Raw genomic sequence first — 7,109 nt, 5'->3', positions numbered from 1 at the left:
GCTTTATCTCATAGTGGGTCTAGTGTAGAGTTGCAGCCTGTAAACAGTTGCAAGGCTCAGACACCGATGCTGCGTAAAATGCTGCCCTCTTTTGGTTGTACTCAACAGAAACATGTGGAAATGACCAAGATCTTGTTTTCAGAAAGCAGCAGTTACTACCTCTGCATTAGTTGCTCCTAAGAATATAGTCATTGACTGTAACCCCGTTATCCTTGTCCTTGGTCACGGATTGTAACCCCACAGGTGCAGAACAAAAGTGAACAAAAAGTGGTCCTGCTGCCAAGTAATTAAAAAAATAAAACCCAAACCCCAACAAAACCAAAGAGAAAGAGGCAGACAGACAAATGTGGAAGCACAGCAGACCTGTGAACCAAACATACAGGGGTAACAGGCAGGGGTTGCAGCACACCTGCAGAGTTGAGGAAAGGTTTCTAAACACTAAATGTGTTCTCTCAGCTCTAAAACTAAGCTCCACAGAGCTTGCTTTGTCATGGCCTTTAAGAACAAAATTCCCACATGAAATAAGTGGTGGAAGGAGCATAACTCTTTTGGTAGGAATAATTCTGAGGAAAGCGTATCTTGAAATTCTAAATACCACCACTGTTTGATTAATTCCCCCCCACCCCCAGCTTCTTGCTGGTTGCTGTACAGGTAAAGCAAGGCTAGCACAGACACGGACCTTGCCTTGGAAATAAAATTCCCTGAAAAGAGATTTTTTTTTGCCCCTCTTGAAGACATCAGGAAGACTGAGTCATGGGGCCACAGAAGGGAGCTTCCTGCCCAAGGCTGCTTCTGCAGGCGAAGTCACTCATCTGCACTTGCCCTTGTAAAATAAGTCTTTTACAGTTTAACACCTTTCCTCTTTCAGGAAATTACCTTCTGCTACTTTAATTTAAATGACATGACAGTACCTTTCACAGAAGAATCCACCTAATGACAGAAAATCCTAGGATACAACCAAGAACATGGGGCTGTTTTTCCTCTCCTTCATTTTGGAATTCAACATCTTTGTCTTTTATGTTAAGTATGGCCCCGGGCCCTTCCCCTTTCCTACTGTGCACAAATGACACCTCTCACTCGCAGAGTTCTGCAGCATGCTATAGCAAAAATATCTGTTTTCCAAACACAATAATCCATAAATCCAGCTGGTGATTAAGGACTACTATTCAAATATTTGTTATCCTTTTGCACAGTAATGAACAGAAAAAAATTCAGTTGCCTAGTCTCTTGTTAAAATGTAATTGCCAGTTGTATGCCCAGCAGCAGTTAGCATCTGCCCAGCACGTAAATATTTCTCAGCTCTCCTTTTACATTCTAATGTTGTCCAGGGACTCACTCTGTCAGAAAAACTCATGCCTATGCTTTTCCAGGATCATTGCTTATTAGGCTGAGGATTATTCGAGCATGCATCCACCTGTATTTGAGGTTTTTGTAAAATTTAGCTTGCTAGTGGTTGGGATGTAGGCATTAGGCATTGGAAAATTAATGCTGATTGGCCTTCTGCAAGCATTCAGGGATCCTGGAAGACGGGCTGGTATTTTTTGAGACAGACTCAAAAAAACAGCCATGTAGAAAATCTGCTCATGTACATATCTAAGATATGTAAACATATGAATTGTTAACACAGAAATTATTCCACAGGTATATAGTGGTCTGTTGCTGGACGCTTCTATGGGAGAACTTATCTTGGGCCGCATATCTCCGGGACACGGGGCTCTACCCACCCTGGGGACAGTGATGCACAGACATCAATATGATGGATACAAAATGTCCGTTTATTTAGCTGCGTCACACGCTTATATAGCTCTTGCGCTTCCTGTTCCTGCCACTCCTATGGGGAGGAGTCTGTCTTTCCGTCACATCCCGTGATCTTCCGGTCGCCGATCCCTGTCTATTCCCCTACAGTGGCCTTGTCCATATTTTTACCAAACCCAGCCTAATCTTAATCATAAAGGCTAAAGCTTAGCTTTCCCACCACTGAGTCCATAAGTCAGAGACAGATGTGCTCTCTCAGCCCATGGGATCATGGCTGACCAAGGAAAGACCTATTCCAGGGGGAAATAGCTACTGTGCTGTGCTGCTTGGTTCCTGGCAGAAACCCGGCTGAGAGAAGCTGTTCTTCTTTCGAGCCCTGGAGCATGATGCCATTCGCCTCCTTGAGCACAGCCCAATTTTTAGGGTAACAGCAAAGAGGAGGTAAACCCAGTTCTGGGAGGATGATACTAAATCAAACCCCAAAGAAGCCTCTTCTCTTGACTCTCAGAAAACCAAAGACAGCAACGTTTAATGATCTGATGCGCTGAAGTCGTATAATAGAAATGAATCACAGAAGCAGCAGTAGTTTGCATAGCAGTAATGCCTCCCCCTTGCATAGTCCTGTTCTCTCAGTCTCTATAGCACATTGACCAACAGGAGTTAATACACGTTAATTTCCATCACAGGTGGGACACATGAAAACAATGTAAGCAGAGCTGACTTTCAGAAGCCTCTGACTCCCAAACCCAGGTGACTGAGTACCCACTTAATGCTTGCAATCTGGATCATGACCCTGGATTAGGAGAGGATCTTGTGCCTGAGGACACATCCTGAAACATCAGAGCAATCCTTCCGTCACATCCCCTAGCAGACCCCAGAACAAGGAAAGTGTGCCCTGGCCTCCCACTGATTCACTGAAGAGAGAAGGAAGGAAACAGCATTTGCAATTTTCACACATATCCCCCTAAAACGAACTTCTGCATAATAAAAGCAAACACCTCAGTAGCCCTTGCTTTCATGTTCACCTCAGTCATGGCATTTGGCACAGAACTCTTCACCTAGTGTTTACCACACGGGTATTCACGTGGCTGGTTTCCTATCAGCCAGTCAATTCTACTATAGATTTGCTGGTTGCTGTTAAAGTTACGACACACCCAGCAGCCATTTGACTGAGTTGTCTGTTCTTTTTCTCCAAAGGTGGTAATGCTAACTATGGAACATGACACATATTCAGCAAATTGCTTTTTTGCAGAATGTGAATGTCCATCTCCTCATTCAATTAAATTTTTGGCCAGGATTGTCATAAAGCCTTCAAAGTGTTCTCTTAAAGCTTTGTAATCATGAATGCAAAGAAAAAACAGCTCTCATCTTGCTAAAAAAATCTACTGAATTTTGTAAGAAACCTTGCTCTCTTATAACATGGCTGCTCCTGTTGGCAGCATGTATTATATGTGCTGCAAAATCTTGTCCTACAACTAGATCTAAAAGAGGAAATAGAAAACAAATATATGTTTTACAAATTATTCCTGGTTGAAACGTGCTTCTGAATTTCTAACACTCTGAAATCCATGTAATAGCTGTAACATAGTTGTTAAAAATTTTGTTTTCTATAATTGAAGCACAAATCTTGCCTTGGGTAGATCTGAGTGGCAGATGTGAACTGTATGGGCAAATGTTGATGGGCAATTCATGTCAAAAGATAAACTTGATGCATGGATATATTGTTCATGAAGAATATTAGTGAAAGGCAAGGTTAGTTTTTGTAGGTATTTAATGAAATTGTAGAAGACTATAGATTCCTAATTCTGGAATCAAAGAAATGATAGCTTTCTAAATTTGTCGTAGAACAAAACGCATGCTTAGCATTGACTTTTAGTTTAATTAAAATAAAGAGACCATCAGTTTCACTTCTCAGCATGTCTCCACAGAGCCATCATCTACTGCGGGTTCACAAGCTAGTAGTTCAGAAGTATGGCAAACATTGCTTTTCCTGAGTGGTGAAAAATGTCACGGAGCTGATATTTTTATGGGTCATCATCTGATACATTTTTCTGAGAGAAACATTCTGAGAATGAAACCATCTTCCTCCTCCTTTTGCACCAACTCTATTTTTAACCATTAAACTTCCACAGAAAAAACTTCAGAAGATGTATTTTTAAATGAAAGCTTACCCTAAACATCGAAAGTTGCATTTTAGCTCCACTCTATCATGACAGGCTTAGAAGGCTAGGGATATTACCTGAAGAAGGGTTACCCAGGAAGAGTAAGCAAATGAAAATTTGGGGAAAAAAAGCGGAACTAAAGCAACAGAAAGATGTATTACACATGCATTATCCATCTTCCACCTGTATTTTTGACAAAAATGGAACCTGTCTCCAACTACGACGCCACATATTTTCTAGCAGAGAAGCATCTTCCTGGAGGGACTTGTGAGCAATGGAAGGTCTTCTTTTTTCCATAATGACAGGCTGAGTGCTAAGTACGTGGATTGGAAGTGATTAGAATAATTACAACTGTGGAATTGAAAATATTCTTTTTAAATTCTCTGAGGTGCCTGCTCTTAAGAAGTTCAGTTTGCGTTGCATAGGAAATCTTGTTACTATGCTTTGGCAGACTGTGCTTTGCTTTAAAATGGATGGAAATAATTTTCATCCTCCAGAAAACAGAATATGTTGATGGAAAAACTACCCCTCCAGGACCAATTGCTAAAAAAGAGGCAAGAATTGGACGGCACTTTAGAAATATAGATTCTGCTCCTGACTTATATATACAGAAAAATTCACTAGCCAGTAATTTTGAGTCCCTAGCCAGATTCTTTGAATATTAATGAAATTCTCAGAAGGACACAAAATGACTCTTTTTATGTGTGTATAAATCAAATGAGTAAATCCACTGTTGAGCTTGTTGCCTATTATTCCATTTTAAAACCTCTAGTAACTTCAACTTCATTTAACTTATGAGTCTTCCAGATTTGCTGGCATTATCTGACCTTTTTTTAGTTACCTTTTTAGAAAAAAACCCACAGTATACAAACCCAGTAACTTTGAAGTTCTGCTGTGCTTTGTGTGGGTCATTTTTAACTGGGGTCATGTTTGAAATGTCTAAATAAGTGAAAGCTTTTATAAATAAACATTTTCTTTCTCATGGAACCAAATTAACTAGAAACTAGAGATTTAAGTAAGAAAAAAAAAAGCCTAAGAACAAGCCTCTTCTCTTAAGGAAATCATGATAAAACGCGTGGTACTCATCTTCAAGAACGTAAGGGAAAAAGTTGTACCTCTACTCCAGTTTGAGCCCTGACCATGGATGTGACCCTTTATATCACCCAGAACATAAGCAATAGCAGCAGCTGGTAAATTCTTAGGGTCAGATCCCAAACCCCTTGTGCCGTTGTTCCCACCACCTCTGTTACACAAGTACTACTCAGTCATGGTGTTGACATGTGTCAGCCTGCATCTCAGCTGATCAGTGCTTGCCTTGTGTCTCCTGCTTGTCCAGCTCAGGGATGTGGTTGGGGTAATTCAGAACAAGCAGCTGATTTATATGCCCAGTTCTCCTCTAAAACCAAGGTATAAGAGAAGTCAGAAGAGCTGTGGGCTGAGCCTCTCTCTCAAGTGGAGCTGGGACTTGAACAAGGTATACACCTGGACCTGACAGCATGGAAGGTCTCTGTTGCTTTGTAGCTTAGACAAACAGAGTGTCCCATACATGTGAGAAAGCCTAGAGAAACTGAAGTGGACAGCCATCTGCTGTAAGATGCACCTGACCTGTGTTGAGAAATAACGGACCTGGCTTTAAGCACATCAGCATAGGTACTGTTAGCATTGAAACCACGGCAGCAAATATTTCAGGGCTTGTACAGAACCGTCCAGGCCTAGGAGGCTGATTCCCAAGTCAGTGTCACTTACAAAAAGCTGTTACCCAGGACAGCTAGGATGACAGGAACAAAAGCAAGTGTCCACAGGGTACAACTAAATTTCCCCCTGTAGTATAGACATAACCCTCTAGCTACCAGCTAATCTCCATGCTGCAAAACAAATTTGACTTTTGCCAATCTTTTACGACAGAATTTCATCCTCCTCTGATCCTTTTCTTCACCCTAGTCCATTCTTCTCCTGTACATCTAATTCTGATCTTGGTGGGCTCCAGAGCTGCCTCCTTCCTTGTGCTGAAAACAGGTTGTTGGCTGAAAGAAGCACGTCTCACATCCAGAATGAAATGTAATTGCTGCAAAAAAAAATCATCTCTGATTCAAAGGAACCGCTAAGTGGTTGCTAACAAAAGTAAGATGTAGCACTTTGGCAAGAGCACATTCAGAAATCTGAAGCAGCTCAGTGCCCTACCTTCTCCCTGTGGTGGATCTAACATTTGTGTGCATTGCTAGCTTGGACTGACAAATTACCCAGTATTTTCCACTAACATTCATGCTGCCAGGTCTTATAATCAGTAGGGAGATACCAGGTTTCAGCTGAACCGGAGATAATGTTAGAAAGCATACTACCCCCACCATCTACCAAATTACAGACAAGCTCTGACTGTTGCCCAGTTGTCTCAACCACTGGTGGAGGCCAGGTTGGCCAGACAGGGCAAAGCTAGAGGAAAATAGTGCTTCCCCTTCCTCATCTCAAGAGATGGTGTCTGAATAGGAATCAGGAAACTCACAAGTTTTGTTCCCTTTCTAATGCCCATGAGAAGATCTTCCCTCAAAGGAAAATAAGATCAGAAAGTAGTGCAAGGATGAGGAGCTCTGGGTCTGTCTTAGCTTCCTGCAGCCCCTAGGACTTTGATAAGGTGGACGTAAAACTCCTTGAGGTGCAAGAGGGACTGACACGAGAATTTACAAGCAGACGTGGTTGACAAGGAGAACTGTTGGGTTGTAGGATCACTCTGAAAAAGCAGCTGTACTAGAGGTTGTTAGGGAGGCTGCTTAGAGATAGCATTAATCCCCGGGTACACAGTGAACAGATGTGGTTGCAGGAGCTGAATATGGAACAGGGAGCATCACAAATATTCCTCTCTGTCGCTTGCATGCATACACAGGCACACACCTATCTCCAGAAGGGCAATGCAAGCTGAGGGCTCAAATAACCAAGCCTTTGCTTAAAAGGTCTCTTTTGTTGGAGGGAGTCTGTTGTGATTTTTGGGCCTTTATTATTTGGCACGCTGCAGAATAACATCCAAAAATCCTGCTTGTCTCTGAGCTGCCTTTATTGTGACCAGACAACACGGAAACATAAGGTGCCTCTGGGTGAGGTCGTGGCTCATCTGATTTCCAGCGGGAGCACTGGGAGTGATGGAGCTGACGGAGTGCAGAAAAAGAGCAAGATGCCTGTAATCTGTTTTTCTAGGGTATG

The sequence above is a fragment of the Phalacrocorax aristotelis genome, chromosome 1, assembly GCF_949628215.1.
Source record: "Phalacrocorax aristotelis chromosome 1, bGulAri2.1, whole genome shotgun sequence".
Lineage (NCBI taxonomy): Eukaryota > Metazoa > Chordata > Aves > Suliformes > Phalacrocoracidae > Phalacrocorax > Phalacrocorax aristotelis.
The sequence above is the reverse complement of the archived record's forward strand: the minus strand, read 5'-3'. Positions refer to the sequence as shown.